Source organism: Schistocerca gregaria, chromosome 2, assembly GCF_023897955.1.
Source record: "Schistocerca gregaria isolate iqSchGreg1 chromosome 2, iqSchGreg1.2, whole genome shotgun sequence".
In the NCBI taxonomy this organism is placed as follows: domain Eukaryota; kingdom Metazoa; phylum Arthropoda; class Insecta; order Orthoptera; family Acrididae; genus Schistocerca; species Schistocerca gregaria.
This window is the reverse complement of record NC_064921.1, coordinates 816,823,737-816,842,127: the sequence shown is the minus strand read 5'-3', so window position 1 is coordinate 816,842,127 and position 18,391 is coordinate 816,823,737. Positions and strand designations below refer to the sequence as shown.

At 41.7% G+C, this 18,391-nt stretch overlaps 1 protein-coding gene across 2 annotated transcripts in view; it reads left to right on the top strand.

Moving 5' to 3' along the window:
* The first annotated feature begins 2,986 nt into the window (after positions 1-2,986).
* Positions 2,987-18,391, top strand: part of LOC126335148 (juvenile hormone acid O-methyltransferase-like) — a 145,600-nt gene continuing 130,195 nt past the window's right edge. The window contains exon 1 of one of the 2 annotated variants that reach the window (XM_049998116.1): positions 2,987-3,060. The gene's annotated coding sequence lies outside the window, so the exon portion shown is untranslated. The remainder of the gene's footprint in view (positions 3,061-18,391) is intronic. The other variant, XM_049998114.1, reaches the window with a different exon arrangement.

Sequence of the window (18,391 nt, the reverse complement as noted above, 5' to 3'; positions counted from 1 at the left end):
ATCGGACCGGGACTCGAACACGGATTTCCTGGTTATCGCGAGCAGTCGCCTTACCTTTTTTTAAATCTCATTTGTCCTTTATTGTTCGTTCTGTTTGTTCAGAGTGGACGTACGGTGATACTTGTTCAAGCTCATCATTGATCCATTAACTCAGTTTTTTTAAAGGGCAGCTAACCCTTTGAATGAACACGATGAGCTACCGTAGCGGCTCCTTTTGGCTATCCGTGCATGACTCACTGCCAAACTTCCATATGTCGTCAACGAAGCGTTTACGACCTGTACTCGTACATCCTTTATGTATATTCCCGTACAGGTCAGACGTTGTATTTGAAAGTCGCTTGCCCGGTATCGGCTGATAAATACGATGTTGCAGTGCCTGTGTTATTGTGAGTACGATGAAAAGTTCCTTTGGGCATGCATGCGTTTCCAAAAGATCTTTGCATCGTTATCAGAATAACACAAGCACTGCAATATCGTATTAAGGTTGATGGTCACTTGGTGGTGTAAAAATTTTGAGTTTCTAAGTCAATTCAGTCAAAAGATACGGTTATTTGTGTCAAGCATTTTGATACTCGAAAGCTCACTCGTCGAAACCTGTAGGGTACTTCCCATTGATCTAGAATCATAAAATTTAGTAAGATGCGATGTTTCACAGTACAAGTAAAGGGAAAAATCCAATTTCTTTTTCTTTTTTTGCAGTTACATCAAACGAAACTGACGAAAAATGATGGAAGAAAGTTGGGAGTATAACAAAAGGGTGACAATGGTTTCTATGGACATAGAAAAGGCACATGCGTCAGTTAACAGGGAAAGACTCTGGGAAGAAATGAAGAAGATAGGTATAGAAGATGGATACATTAATTTAATAAAGACAGTATACAGAGGACACAATTGTAGAATTAGAACACCACTGGAAAACTCTGAATATTTCGAAATAAGACAAGGACTTAAGCAAGGAAGTATTCCATCTCCTGCGCTTTTTAATGTTGAGATGGAGGGAATGAGTAGGGCAGCGAAAAATATAGTAAAAGAAAAAGGCAAAAAGATGATTTTTGCAGATGATATGGTAATATGGGGTGATAAAAAACTTGATGTGTGGAAGGAAATAATGAAAAGGTATGGATTGAAAATAAATAAAGATAAGAATGAAGTAATGGTATCTGGAAGAGAGAATGGGATCAACGGAAATATTACCTTGAATGGAGAACCCCTCAAAGTGGTAGAAAGTTTCAGTTATTTAGGGAGTGAAATATCTAGGGATGGAAGAATAACTAGCGAAATTAATAGGAGGTTACAGAAGTAAGGCAATTTCTACCAAACAATAAAACACCTGATTTGGAATAAGGAAGTTTCAGAAAAAGCAAAACTCCTTATGTATAAGAATTATTACTTCCCTGTTGTCACCTATGATGGAGAAACATGGACGATGACAGAAAAGCACTGGAGGAGACTATAAGCACGAGGAATGAAATTTCTCAGAGCAGTTAAGTGAAAAACAAGAACGGACAGAGTAAGGAATGTAGAGATTAGAAAGGACCTTAAACAAGAAAGTATGAGGGAAGAAATTGAAAAAAAAAAAAAGAGATTAAGATGGTATGGAAATGTTAAGATGATGCATGGCAGAGACTCCCCAAAATTGTGGCAGAACTAAAGATGGATAGGAAAAGACCTAGAAGGCACCCAAGAACACGATGGAAAATGGGAGTGAGAATATCTGTGGAAAGGAGCGGTGTGACCTGGCAGCAAGTGGAGGAAGAAAAGTGGTGGGAGGACCGAGCCAAATGGAGAGGACTCGTCATCACCCAGGCTCGGCAGTAACTGAAGCGGGATCCGGATATAGATAGGTCAAAAGAAAAACTACATCTACATCTACATTTATACTCCGCAAGCCACCCGACAGTGTGTGGCGGAGGGCACTTTTCGTGCCGCTGTCATTATCTGCATTTCCTATTCCAGTCGCGGATGGTGCGCGGGAAGAACGACTGCCGGAAAGCCTCCGTGCGCGCTCGAATCTCCCTAGTTTTACTTTCGTGATCTCGTCGGGAGGTATAAGTGGGGGGAAGCAATATTTTCTATACCTCATCCAGGAACGCACACTCTCGAAACCTGGACAGCAAGCTACACCACGATGCAGATCGCCTCTCTTGCAGAGTCTGCCACTTGAGTTTGCTAAACATCTCCATAACGCTATCACGCTTACCAGATAACCCTGTGACGAAACGCGCCGCTCTTCTTTGGGTCTTCTCTATCTCCTCTGTCAACTCGACCTGGTACGGATCCCACACTGATGAGCAATACTCAAGTATAGGTCGAACGAGTGTTTTGTGAGCCACCTCCTTTGTTGATGGGCTACATTTTCCAAGGACTCTCCCAATGAATCTCAGCCTGGCACTCGCCTTACCAACAATTAATCTTATATGATCATTCCACTTCAAATCGTTCCGTACGCATACTCCCAGATATTTTACAGAAGTAACTGCTACCAGTGTTTGCTCCGCTATCATACAATCATACAATAAAGGATCCTTCTTTCAATGTCATCTTTTCTTATCAGACTTCAAACTTGAAATTAAAAAATTCTCGAACTTCTTCGAATCCCTGGGACAGACATCTTGCCACGATCAGTGTCGAGGCAAAAATCGTCAGCATCCTAGATTTCCGGAACGGACTAACTGTCTGTAGACGTAATTAAGTTTGTACGGAGCTCTCACTGCGCGAGTCCTACTCGCACATAGCCAGTTTTTAAAATTTTACTCATCACACACTCGGGGGGAACTGGCCCAGTCGTTTCGGCGCAGTTACGTCCCTGTTATTAGCTCTGGATAATTTCCTCAATCGTCCGGTCGTTATTTTCTTCGTGTACTGTTAAGAGTACAACATACCACGTTGTGACGCAATTCCCTACGGGTAACGGTCGTCTGCAGCGGCCCACGCACTTACATAGCATCAGTTTAGGACAAGGCGCTCGGTGAGCAACACTAATCTGTCCGTCCCCAGTCAGAAGAATCTTAAGAAAACTGAACTGCAGCAAGAACGCGGAACAGCAGTAGCAGTCAGAAGGTAAGCCATCAATGAACAAACCTCTGAGTTCCTCCTATCCGTGGCTTAGAAAATTAAGACGTCAACTCGAATGCACCTGCCTGCGGACGCATAACATAAATTCTCACAGGCATGTATATTTAATGAATACGGAGATCTTCCACACTGCAGTTATATTCAGTGTAATTTGACTTTGCAGACCATTCCTCCAGACTGTTTATCAAGGTCTGTCTGAGGACATTTGTGCTGGAGAAGCACGAATTTTATAAATCTTTCAACCACCGCAAAATCGGTATACTACGAGTTAGACATTCTCCCGAAGCTTGCGTGCAAATTGAGATCTTTATTCATTCATATTGTTTGAAGTGGAGTGAGTGGTCATGCTGTCTTGAAGCACACGTTTTATATGCATGTTTCATTAAAAAAAAAGCATTTTTTAAGAATTTCTAACGGTTACCTCAAACATTAAAATGTCTAATGAAATGTTCTTGGGCTTCCACCCAAGCGGTAGCTTTGAAATTCGGCGCCGTTCCGATGAGCGTCACTCTCATCATTTTCTTCTCCAGAAACTGATGACAGCGACAGACAGTTCATCGAAACGTCGCGGAATTTCAGCGGAACCGCTCATATGGAAGCCCGAGAAGATTTCAGCAGCAGTGTACCCCAGGAAAGCCCACATTCACATATTAAACTGTATTATTGTCAGCAAACTAATTTGCCTGCTAAATCACAGGTGAATTATAAACGGAATGAAATGTGATTTGAAATCGTTTTTATGCTTACGCGTTATTAAATAATATCAGCGATATCGTCTTTGTGCCAGAGCATTTCGTATTCCCAATCCCAGCACAGTGCGCCTATGTTTCATGGTTCCTAGTCTATCCAGTTCGGAACCAGTGGGCGTCACTGGATTTAGAGAAGCTAATATGCTGATTCTTCTCGCTGCCAACTTCAGCGTCAAATGTTGCTGTACGCAGTAGGGCTCTTTAGAGCAGAGCAGTCATTGCCTATGCTGTGTCTCATTTCGTTAGTAAGCAATTTACAGCATTAAGTACAATTTTCTTACGCCACTGTGTAAACTTTGATCTCTCACAGTAAGTATTATTCGTTCTCTGTATAAAGACTCTTGTATCTAAGCTACCGCGAATAGCTGTTTCGATCGAACTCGAAAATCTGTGTGTAAATCCGGACAGATATTAACTCGTTTACAGTCGCTGTCAATCATAACTATCAATACTGTATGTAAAGAGCACCCTCATTGGAGTTATCAACACTTAGTTACTTTCATGTTCCACGGATCATTTTGCGCGATAAATCGTAACGAAGCGGAATGAGTCATTTTACTTTCCCATCGCAAATTACTTCGTGCACATGCTTACATGCTAGACTTTTTTTTTTTAAAAAAAAGAACAACTTTATACGGATGTGAGTTACAAATTCCTTTCCCACACACCAACTTTTATAAAGTAGAGTAATAGAAATTCTTCTGCGGAATGGAGAGAGTTGCCATGAATAAACTCTCTGTTTTTTTTCTTTTCTTTCTCAAATTTTACTTTTCTGTCTGTCAGATATTTTATATCACTGAGTAAGTGGTGAAAGGTTTTTCCTGCAGAATTGTACAACCCTTTTTGAGCTAAAGACAACATTTACGTGCAGTAACGAATGTAATTTTTTCGTCTGGTATTGTAATAATCTACATCATTGTTACTTTTGAACCGCAATGGGTTATTTATAGCAGAGGGAATAAAAATACCGCGACGTGTGAAAACACACTTGACCACTTAGAAAAAAAAATCCTGAGTTAATAACGACTATCAAAACGGATACAGTGATTAGTGATCGGCCGATGTGGCCGAGCGGTTCTAGGCGCTTCAGTCTGGAATCGCGCGACCGCTACGGTCGCAGGTTCAAATCCTGCCACGGGCATGGATATGTGTGATGTCCTTAGGTTAGTTAGGTTTAAGTAGTTCTAAGGTCTAGAGGACTGATGACCTCAGATGTTAAGTCCCATAGTGCTCAGAGCCATTTGAACCATTTGAACAGGGATTAGTGAACACAGAGCTGTCGTAGCGAGACTGAATATTGTAACCCCCAAACCTCCAAAAATAAAAGAAAAATATATCCATTCAGAAAAGCAGATAAAAATTCACTTGATGCCTTCCTGAGAGACAATCTCCACTCCTTCCAAATTAACAATATGTGTAGACCAGATGTGGCTTAAATTCAAAGAAATAGCATCGGCAGCAGTTGAGAGATTTATACCAAATAAATTAACAAACGACGGAGATGATCCTCCTTGGTACATAAAACGCGTCAGAGGACGGTTGCAGAAACAACGAAACAAACATGCCAAATTTAAACAGACGCAAAATCCCCATTACTGGAGATGTTTACAGAAACTCGAAATGTAGCGCGGACTTCAATGCAAGATGCGTATAATAGATTCCACAAGGAAACTGTCTCGGAACCTAAATGAAAATCTAAAGACATTCTGGACATATGTGAAGTATGTTAGCGCCAAGACACAATCAATGCCTTCTGGGTGCAAGAGCAACGGAGACAGTGCTGCCAAAACAGAGATACAGAACACAGCCTTCCGAAACTCCTTCACCAAAGAAGACGAAGTAAATATTCCAGAATTCGAATCAAGAACAGCTACCAATATGAGTAACTTAGAAGTAGATAACCTCGTAATAGTGAAGAAACTTAAATCACTTAATATAAGCAAGTCTTCTGGTCCAGACTGTATACCAATTAAGATCCTCTCAGAGTGTGCTAACGAAATAGCTCCATTCTTAGCTATCATATAAAACCGTTCGGTCGACGAAACATCCGTACCCAGAGACTGTAAAGTTGCGCAGATCACACCAGTATTCACTAAAGGTACTATGAGTACTCCACTAAATTACAGACCCATATCATTAACGTCGATATGCAGCAGGATTTTGAAACATATATTGGGTTCGAACATCATGAATTACCTCGAAGAAAAATGTCTATTGACACATGGTCAACATGGATTTGGAAAACATCGTTCTTGTGAAACACAACTAGCTCTTTACGCGCATAAAGTCTTGAGTGCTATTGACAAGCGGTTTCCGACTGATTCCGTATTTCTGGATTTCCGGAAGGCTTCTGTCACTGTAATACACAAGCGGCTTGTAGTGAACTTGAGTGCTTACGGAATATCCACTAAGTGATGTGACTGGATTCCTGATTTTCTGACAGTGGGGCCACATTTCGCAGTAATTGACGTAAAGTCATCGAGTAAAACAGAAATTACTTGTGGCGTTCCTCAAGGTAGTGTTATAGGCTTTTTGCTGTTCCTTATCTATGTAAACGATTTGGGAGATAATCTGAGCAGCCGTCTTAGGTTGTTTGCAGATGACGCTTTTGTTTATCGACTAATAAAGCCATCAGAAGATCAAAACAAATTGTAAAACGATTTAGAAGAGATATCTGTATGGTGCAAAAATTATCAGTTGACCCTAAATAACGAAAAGTTTGAGGACATCTACATGAGTGCTAAAAGGATCCGTTAAACTTCGGTTACACGAAGGATCACTCAAATCTAAATGCCGCAAACTCAACTAAATACCTAGGAATTAGAATTACGAACAACTTAAATTGTAAGCAACACATAGAAAACGTTGTGGGCAAGGCTAACTAAAGACTGCGTTTTATTGCCGGACAGTTGGATAATGTAACATATCTACTAAGCAGACTGCCTACACTACGCTTCTGCGTTCTCTTTTAGAATACTGCTGCGCGGTGTGGGACCCTTACCAGATAGGACTGACGGAGTACATCGAGAAAGTTCTAAGAAGGGCAGCACGTTTTGTACTATCGCGAAATATAGGAGAGAGTCACTGAAATGACACAGGATTGGGGTAGACATCATTAAAACAAACGCGTTTTTCGTTGCGGAGGAATCTTCTCATGAGATTCCAATCACCAACTTTCTCCTTCGAACTAATGGAAATCAGAGCTCGCACGGATAGATATAGGTGTTCGTTCTTTCCGCTCGCTATATGATATTGTAACAATAGAGAATTGTGAAGATAGTTCGATGAGCCCTCTGCCAGGCACTCAAATGTGATTTGCAGACTATCTATGTAGATGAAGATGTAGAAGCAGTAGTCGGAATGCCAAATTCCTACACTAAATGATCGTGTGTGAGCGCCATATATTATTCCTACAGCATGTTTTTGAACAAGAAAGTCTTTCTTTTCAAAGGTGAGTTACCCAAGAACATTATTCCATATGACGTTATTGGATGAAAATATGCAAAATATGTCGACTTACTGATCTGTTTATCCCCAAGATTTCAAATGTCTCTTAGAGCAAATGTGTGTGAAATAAGTCTTTTTATGAGTTCCAAAATGTGATTTTTCCAGTTTAACTTCTGATCTAAATTTTGAACTTTCACCCCATTTAATATTTCTTCACCACATGTTACACTTATCATTAATATAATACGTCTAGCTATCCAGAATTGAATGATCTGTGTTTTTTAAAACTGAGAGTAAAACAACTTGCTCAAAACCAGTCAATGATACTTTTAAGAACTTTGTTTACTATTTCTTCTGTTTCTGTATGCATACTTGGATATATTACAATGCTAACGTCATCTACAAAAAAACTATTTGTGCTTTTTGCATATTATACGGATGTTTGTTTACATATATGATGAACAATAGTGGACCTAAGTTTGAGTCCGGGGGAGCCTCATACGTGACCTTCTCCGAGTCAGAATTACGTCCCCATACTACATTGGTTGAATTACTAAGTACAACTTATCCATTCGTTAGCTACATCATCAATCCAATAAAAGTTCAATTTGTCTAGGAGATTACTATGATTCGCACAGTCATATGTGTTATATAGGTCGCAGAAAATACTAACCAGCGCTGTTTTTTTTAATGCTTGGAAAGTCTGGTGAGTGAACATGTAAATGGCATTCTCAGCAGAGCAACTCTTCTGAAATCCAAACTATGCTTTTTTGAGGATATTATTGTTGTTCAGGTGAGATATTATTCCAGAATGCATCAACTCCTTAAAAATTATTAAATGATGTCGGCAGTGAAACAGGTCAGTAGTTGTTGACATTTCTCATATCATATTTCTTACAAACAGTGGTTTGACTACAGTGTCCTTTTCTGTAGAAAAATACCTTGAGTTAGTGATGCATTACATATTTCAGATAAGACAGACTTATTATATGGGAAAAATCATTAGTACCACCATCAAAACCTGATGAACTTTTATTTTTCTTGTTACTCAATCGTCCAATATTTTCGTGAAATAGGCTAACCTTACTTTTCTATGCATTCTTCAACATTTTGTTGGAGCTCTTCTGTTATTTTGACCGCAGGTTCGAATCCTACCTCGGGCATGGATGTCTGTCATGTCCTTAGGTTAGTTAGGTTTAAGTAGTTCTAATTTCTAGGGAACTGATGACCACAGATGTTAAGCCTCATAGTGCTCAGAGGCACTTGAACCATTTTGTTACTTTGACCTGAAAACGGGGTATCTGAAACCTGATAAATTAAAACCATTTCAAAATTCACTATGTGTAATATTTCTGTGATCTTTAACTCTGTCTTCTTTCGTTTAGTGATATACAGACGCACTAAACACAGCGTCACCTGCCAGTTAAAACTGGCTACATGATTCACATTTTTTAAGTCAGAAAGACTTCCAAAACAAACTTCGATTGTTTTAATATTGTCATATACTGCACTTTAGTGATTATTTTACATATTTTTCCTCGTTTTTTTTCTTTTATTTGGCTCTGTTTCCCCGCCTGGTCATGTACGCTCCCGTATCAAATGGTCAAATGGCTCTGAGCACTATCCGACTGAACTTCTAAGGTCATAAGTCGCCTAGAACTTAGAACTAATTAAACCGAACTAACCTAAGGACATAACACACGTCCATGCCCGAGGCAGGATTCGAACCTGCGACCATAGCGGTCCCTCAGTTTCAGACTGTAGCTCCTAGAACCGGCCCCCGTTTCCACACACACCAAAAAAAAGGTTTGCATCACCTCGGTTCCGAGGGTTGCGGAACCTGTACAGAAAATTGAAACAGAGATCAACATAAATATCATTTCCGCCCTTTTTATTGCTCATGAATACCACATATTGCATATAGTACCACCATACACCCACACCTTCGGAGGTGGTGGTGCAGATTGCTGTACACACCGGTACCGCTAAAACCCAGTTGCACGTCCTCTTGCATTGATGCATGCCTGTAATTGTGGAATACTATCCACAGTCCATCAAGGCACTGTTGGTCCAGAATGCCCCACTCCGCCACGGCGATTCGGCGTAGATCCCTCAGATTGGCTGGTGGGTCACGTCGTCCCTTTTCAATCTATTCCAGACATGTTCGATAGCCTTTAATGTCTGGAGAATATGCTGGTCACTCTAGTCGAGCGATGTCATTGTCCTGAAGGAAGTAATTCACAAGATGTGCACGATGGGGGCGCGAATTTTCGTCCATGAAGACGAATGCCTCGCCAATATGCTGCCGATATGGTTGCACTATCAGTCGGAGGATGGCATTCACGTATCGTATAGCCGTTACTGCGCCTTCCATGACCACCAGCAGCGTACGACGGCCCCACATAATGCCACCCCAGAACAGCAGGGAACATCCAGCTTGATGCTCTTGCTGGACAGTGTGTCTAAGGTGTTCACTCTAACCGGGTAGCCTCCAAACACGTCTCCGTCGGTTTGCTGATTGAAGGCACATGTGACACTCATCGGTGAAGAGAACGTAACGCCAATCCTGAGTGGTCCTTTTGGCAAGTTGTTGGGTTCATCTGTACTGCGCTGCATGGTGTTGCTGCAGAGAAAGACCTCGCCATGGACGTCGGGAGTGAAGTTACGCATCATGCAGCATATTACGCAGTTTGAGTCGTAACGTGACGTCCTGTGGCTGCACGAAAAGCATTATTCAACATGGTGGCGTTGCTGTCGGGGTACCTACGAGCTATAATTCGGAGGTAGCGGTTATCCAATGCAGTAGTAGCCCTTGGGTGGCATGAGCGAAGCATCGACATTTCCTGTCTCTCTGTATCTCTTCCATGTCCGAACAACATTCGTTTAGTTCACTCCGAGACGCCTGGACACTTCCCTTGTTGAGAGCCCTTCCTGGCACAAAGTAACAATGCAGACGCCATCGAACCGCGTCTAGCATGGTTGAACTACAGACAAAACGATCCATGTACCTCCTTCCTGGTGGAATGACTGGAACTGATCGGCTGTCGGACCCCCTCCGTCTAATAGGCTCTGCTCATGTATGGTTGTTTACATATTTGGGTGGGTTTAGTGACATCTCTGTACATTAAAAGGGACTGTGTCAGTGATACAACATCCACAGTGAACGTCTGTCTTTAGGAGTTCTGGGGACTGGGGTGATGCAAAACTTTTTTTGATTTGTGTATTATAAATTGAATTATTAGGAAATGTTTGATGAAACTATGTTATATGTAGCCTTGTACGAAAAAAAATGGATGCTAAATAGCTCAGACAAAAGAAATCATAAATTTTTGTAATGTGACGCTACAGGAGAATGCTGAGAATTTGTTTGCTAGATCGAAGGACTAATGAAAAAGGCGCTGAATCGAATCGGAAATAAAAGAAATTTGTGGCACAAGCAGAGTAGAAGAAGGAATCAGTTGGTAGGTCAAATTCTGAGGCATCAAGGAATCGTCGATTTGGCAATAGAGGGGAATGTGCTGGGTGGAACTTACAGAGAGAAACAACGGCTTCAAAGCCGTACGCAGGTTGAAACAGATGAAAGCTGCAGTAGTTATGGAGTGAAGAAGAAGAGGTTTGCACTGAACAGACTAGCGTGGAGAGCAGCAACAAACCGTTCTCAGCACTGAAGACCACAAAAACAACAAAGAAAACTTCCCGTCCGTGGTGCTTATGGCTGACAGTTGTACCGTCTGCCGCCGCAAGGGAATTTTAATGTCTGCCAGTAAGTGGTCTTCGCACGGGCCAGCAGTTTCACTGTTTAACTGTACTTCGCAAGTACCGCAAGCGGCGCCTAAAGCTAAGGAGCCCCGTGTTGAAAGTGTGGGAACAGGTTCGATTATCCATACGGCCTCGAAATACCAAAAGTTTGTCAGGTAGATGAGTGGTCGTTCGAAGAGAGAGATTTACGTCATCATGGCGCACTTTGCCCCCAATACGGCTTCTCACTAAAGTCGTACCAGTTAAATTAATTCTAGATAAATAAAACACGACAGTATAGTAGCACAAATAACATCCAGGCAGAATGACCTCCACAGAACCCAATGACGTCAATGCAAATTAGATATCCAGACGCTGGACGCGAACTACCACCGGCTCCAGCCGGCCAGACAACTAATTCAAATTAAGCTGTGCATACCGAATGACGTCAACAAGACAAAATAATGTAACACATATGTAAAGTGGGCGCGCCTGCTATACAAGGCAAACAGGCATCACCCAGCTGAGAACGGCAATCGTTAAACAACATGGATTCCAGCAACTGTACGCCGTTGTTATTTGGACAGTTGTAGCGGAAACACAGCTTCCCTCACGCAGCGTTTTGGACAACAGACAAAGATCACACTTAAAATACGTATGACTTGGTTTAAAGAGAAAGCGTTTTTAAACAAGCACAGACTAAAACCATAGACTGGACGAAAAATAATCAAATTTCATCGACCCTGAGACATATTAAAGAAAGATGCGATGAGCGATATCATGTGCAACATGAATAGTAAGCACGACAGCCGAAAATTGTAATGGAGTGTAAATATTACAGTACGATGTTGAGAAGTGAATCAATTGAAGACCCTGTAACCTAACCACATTTCTCGTATATTAAAGACACATGTACCTGGAGTTCTGTAATTTGCAGAAAAGGCGTCAATTCCAAATAATTTGCGACGACAGAATGCTGATAAGTGTACTAATGAAAGTTATGATGCCAATGAAACACGATGCCCTAGTAACGATCGAAAACACAAATTATGTGTAATTGTCTAAAATGGCCGGCCCCTGGTGGCCGAGCGGGTCTAGGCGCTCAGTCTGGAACCGCGTGACCGCTACGGTCTCAGGTTCGAATCCTGCTTCTGACATGGATGTGTGTGATGTTCTTAGGTTAGTTAGGTTTAAGTAGTTCTAAGTTCTAGGGGACTGATGACCTGAGATGTTAAGTCCCATAGTGCTCAGACCCATTTGAGCAATTTTGTAAAATGATTTCAATTATCTAACGTGAATGTTATAATTTACGAACATGAAATTTAGCATACAAGTAGTTGTTGATGAAATAATACTGTCAGCACACCGTTTAATGACAGAAGTTATTAACCTAATTATGTTCGCTCGAAACAGAATTTAAGAAACAATTACTGAAATTTATGTAAGCGACGACGGTCAGTTCACTCGTGAGAGCACAGATGAAGATACAAGTTCTTATAAAATGCCTGAAAGCTAACCAGTTCGACACCGAATGCCGGCCGGTGTGGCCGAGCGATTCTAGACGCTTCAGTCTGGAACCGCGCGGCCGCTACCGTCGCAGGTTCGAATCCTGCTTCTGACATGGATGTGTGTGCTGTCATTAGGTTAGTTAGGTTTAAGTAGTTCTAAGTTGTAGGGGACTGATGACCTCACCGAATATTTTACACCTGCTCAAACTCAAAAGTAACTTACTAAGTGAAACACGTGAGGCGATGATAACTGAGACATTTTACTTCACTATAATTTTCACTGTCTCACTAAGCAATTCTTCCTAATATACAAAGTGCGTCACCAGAAATGTAACACCTGAACATTGATTACGTCACAATTAGCAATAACAGGAACAGACAACGGCGAATGTATAAAAGCCAAGACTCCACCGTGTAGTTATAATTAAGGTCCAGTGTGGGCTGTGATTATTGTATGGCTGTGAAAATTCATAGATACCCTAAAGCATAAATGTGCAACAGATTTACTCTTGGAAAAACGTGGATTGCTGTTGTTGCGACCAGGTGCAAATATGGCACTGCCCACTGTTCGTATGACAGCATGACAACCACACCTTCACTTGACAAGCTATAACATGAGGCTATCGAGAAGAGAGAACGTGCGCTGTTAGTGAAACTGTTTTATGTGAGCGCCAGCAATTTCAGTGCTCAACTGGGAGAGTACCGGCGATTGAAAGATTTGATCTTCGTTGATCCATAGTTGAAATGGAGGACAGTGGAACGTCAGCTGGTAGGCCTATGGTTCAAATGGCTCTGAGCACTATGGGACTTAGCTAAGATCATCACTCCCCTAGAACTTAGAACTACTTAAACCTAACTAACCTGAGGACATCACACACATCCATGCCCGAGGCAGGATACGAACATGCGACCGTAGCGGTCGCGTGGTTCCAGACTATAGCGCCCAGACCGCTCGTCCACCTCGGCCGGCTCAGCTGGTATAAATTTATATTAAAAGTTAATAAATTCCTCCAGCTGTATTTAAGGTGTCGATTTTATTTTGGCAACTAGTTTCAACGTTGTAACAACGTCATCTTCAGGCCCTATGTGTTGACATGTTGACCCAACGACTTCGTCAGTTACGACTACAGTGAGCACAGGACCATCTGGTTTCGACCGTCGATCAATGGAAACGTGTCGACTCTTCGGGCGAATCACATTTTTGCCTCCACAAACGCCGCCATCGAGATGAACTGATGCTCGAAACGTGCGGCTCTCATGGGCACATGTTGGTGGGAGCAGTGTTATGCTGCGGGAGACATTCTCCTGCGCTTGCATGAGATCTGCGGTAGTAATCGAAGACACGCTGACAGCTGCCAACCGCCTGCATCCCTTAACGCTTGATGTCGTCCTCGACGGCGATGTCATATTTCGGCAGTGTAACTGTCCGTGTCTCGGAGCCAGAACCGTGATACAGTGTTTTGATGAACACTATAGTGAACTCACTTTAACGTATCGGCGACCAAATTCGACTGATGTAAATCCTATGCAACCCATCTCGGTCGCTATCATGTGCCATCACCGGGTAAACTAGCGGCCCGATATTTACGCGAATTACATGACGTGTGCGTAGACATCTAATGCGAAATACTTCCACAAACTTACCAACAAACTGTCGGATCCCTGACATATTTCGTTCCGTAGACGGACAAACAAGCGATTAAGCAGGCGGTCATAGTGTTTTGCCTCAGCCGGCCTCTGTGACCGAGCGTTCTAGGCGCTTCAGTCCGGAACCGCAGGTTCTAATCCTGCCTTGGGTATGGATGTGTGTGATATCCTTAGGTTAATTAGGTTTAAGTAGTTCTAAGTCTAGGGGACTGATGACCTCAGATTTTAAGTCCCATAGTGCTTAGAGCCATTTTTTGTTTTGCCTCATCCATGCAAGTGTGGACTAGACATTTGCGAAACAATAGGTCTGAATGTTTCGCTTCTGGTTGTATTTTTGCTTTAATACTCTCATAACAGAAGGGGCTGTACTTGGTTATTTGATCATACCATCTACATGTGTGTCCCACTGAAGATTCTGCTGTATCCAAGGACCCAAAAATTTTATACGACACTGATTTATCATTGTTTGACCACATAGTTCACTGTGAGGAGGTAATGGAGTTCTATTGTGGACTGAGTGTCTATCCTGAGCAACAGTTTTCTACTTCGTACAAGATTATAATTAGTGTTATTTCAAGTCCATTTTCAATAGCTGCTACGATACTTACATGTGCAACCTATTTTATCGTATATATAATACGATGTGTATGAACGCTACACTTATTGCATAAACAAGGCCCCGAAAATATAGGACGATTTCGACAAAACGTAAATACTAAACCTCCTACCAAAGCAACTGGTATAAGGCGTCGCTTTCAAAACGAGATAAACACAGGAACAGAGGAAGGGGTGTCGAAAGTCGGGAACCTCTTTGCAGGACAAAGAGCTGACCACTGCTGGCGTCACAGATCTGAGCCATTAGTACCAAAACGGTGAATGTGTTTAGGCATTCAGACCTGTGTTGACAGTGGAACCTATTACATTGAGCGCATACCTAAATAGTACAAAGAGTGGTGTCGTAAGACGAAATGGAAATTAGGGTTTAACGCTAGGCGATGATGAAGTCTTTATAGAGACTGAACATAGGCTCAGAGAGCACAAGAGTTGCAGAGAAAAGAGGCTGTGTAGTTTTCCAGGTAGCCCTGGTCGACATTTGTCTTGAGCGATTTAAGAAACTACGGAGAATTTAAGCTTATCAACTAATGAGAGAGGGGGAATTAATATTTCGTCTGATAATGTGAGTGAGCGGTAGACATCCCTCATCATGCAGAAACGATTCGTGCGCCCGTGCAATATTTCTGCATCCATTCACGCGGAAAATAAAGATGAAAACAGCCCGTCCTAGCACTGGGCATCATTTTTCTAAAACAGCTGCACTGTCCGCCAGACAAATTTCTCTGAACGGAGAGCATAAAAACCGTTTATTCATTATTTTATTTAGACGTTCGATAAGGTTTCAGCGTTTCGCTACTGCTCTTTACCAAATACACAGACGAAATTGTACGGTAATGGAATACGAAACTATTCAATTTCACATACGTTTTTAACCAACAAGATTGTATAATGACGGTGCTATTTGCAGACAGTCAAGTTCTAATCTCTGGCAGTGAAGATGGACTGTATAAAGCTCCCTACTAACTGCACAGAGTATGTCAGCTGCATAACTTGCCATTATCAATACAACAACATCCATGGCTTGATGTGTAAAATCTCAGCAAGAGCAAAAATAATGATTAAAAATTTTAGGAACAATGCTAACGTACAGAGGAGGTCTAGATTAAAAATACAAAATTGAAAAGTTCTGTAATGTAAACGGTTATATTAGAAATCTCTCCAAAATAAATTAAGAGCAGAAACTTATGGTATATTTTGTTAAGTTGTGTACGATAACAACACTGTTGTATGAGAGTTAGTGTTGGATAACGAAGAAAAGATAAAATAAAAATAGAGGTCAATGAAATGAATTTCCTCAAGAACACAAAAGGATGTGGCAGTCAAATGGAAACGAAACAGAGGAGAAGAAAACTACGTTCGCTGTTTATTATTTCAAAAGCTATCGCCATAGCTATAACTACATTTATCCTACCCGTAAGACCAGACGTTCAGTGACTTCATGGAAAACTTTTTGCCATTGCCTACGGAACCTTGATCGTATCCATGCGTGCGCCTCTTCGTCCGAAGCAAACCGACGGCCACGAATTTTTTTTCGCGGCTCCAAAAATATGGAAAATATGGAAAACGCGTAGACATCGGGACTGTATGACGAATGTGAAGGGCTTCTCAGTGGAACTTCTGCATCGTAGTCCAAACAGTCTCGGCACCATGTAGGCTGGCATTTTCTTGGCAGGTTGTTTCGACCAGGCTGCAAGTTCTGGTGGGAAGCCGTTATTCATCCTCCACACAGTCCCAAACTCTCCCCGTGCAATTTCAGTATTTATGGAGACTCGAAGAAAGACATTCGTTGCCGTCGAAGAGGTGCACGTAGGCAGCGGTTAACATTTTTCCATCAAGTCATTGAACATCTATAGTGGGGTAAATATACGAGTATTAGTCGCTATGGCTTTTATATCTGGAATAATAAACAGTTTACTTACTTTTTTCATCTGTTTGGTACTCCCTTGACTGTCCCTTACAGGTACTAGGAAGGAAAAAAAAGATACAAATGGCTCTGAGCACTATGGGACATTAAGGTTATCAGTCCTCTAGAACTTAGAGCTACATAAACCTAACTAACCTAAGTACATCACACACATCCATGCCCGATCCAGGATTCGAACCTACGACCGTAGCGGTTGCGCGGTTCAAGACCGTAGCGCCTAGAACCGCTCGGCCACCCCGGCCGGCTACTGGGAAGGAATTTGAAACATTTACTATAAAAGAAAAGACTGATGATGGAAGGAAAACATGGATATCCCACCTAGTGCGAATGGAGGAGTCGAGATTACCACTACATTCTTTGGCACTATACTCCGCGAGGTAAAACATGCATTGGAGAACAGCAAAAACCGAATGTAGCTGCAATAGGCTGAGCAAAGCGTAACGTATGACAGAAGAAGAAGACCACGATCGTCAGCGGAAATTTGTCCAGGGGGAGAGCAGGGGTGGAGGGCAAGACTCCGCAACCATAAGTTAGCCATACAATTGTTTCAATGCTTTCAGCCACGCAATGCTACACCTGGCTAAACGAGAAGTTCAGCTGAATCACGGGAAATCACTTCTACAAGTCTGTGACAATTCTGAGATAAATAAGGGTCTATATTTCAGATTACAGATTACAGAGCACAATGACGAACACCTATGTATGTGACACGCAAAACATACCCGAAAAGAAGTCGCACAAATAACAGATCAGTGTTCAACTTAAAATACGATGGACGCCAAGTTGCGCCTTCCTCGTGTTGTCTGCAGATAGGTACATGGAATCGGAATAGCCTCTACAGAACTGAACATTCGTAGCGTCCAGCAGCCAAAAGCACTGATCTTAACAGTGTAGACAGCTCAAGGAGAAAATAAATATGCAACTATTACAAAAAGTTTCATAGCGACATGACGATGCAAAATTTAGTGCAGACTAAACACTGTTTCTCAAATGACTTGTGGAATAGGCAGCTCTGAAGAAGAGCGCAGAATCCACGCCTTCCGTGACCAGGCAGGCTTACGGGGAGAATACGACAAATGCCATAACCCGATTTCCCAGAATCGTCGCTCAGTGCAACAAAATGAGCGAGCACGTGTCTCTTCTTACCCGTAATTACTCGAATATTTCTGAGAAATTGACGGTCAAAGTTTTCGAGGTAGTTTCCACGTACTTTACGTGCCTTTTACAGCGCGCTGCCCTCACGCTCAAGGGTGGCACAGTGGTTAGCATTGCGGCTATTTTTAATTTTACGCCCCTTGTTCGAAAACCGATTATTACTTTTTTGTTTTCCATTTGTATATCCATTACTATACGAATGTTGTCCAGTGTATAGTTGGCCTTATTCGTCTACTAACTATATAACGGATGAATGAATTAAAAGAAAACGAACGAGAAAATTATTTGAAATTGTTCTCGATGAAATCCGGGTAGTGTATCCGTGTTCATGATGTATGCGAAACCAAGGAAGTACCCCTTTTTGTAAATGAGTGAATCAGTTTACTGCCAGTTGGAAAAAGATGGCAAAAAGAGAACCCACATTACACAACAATTATATATCATGTATCTGCTAAGATTATCTTAAGTACAAGTTATAAGAAATCAAGGATTTTATTTTTTGTATATTTGTTGACCTTGGCTTTTTTAGCCAT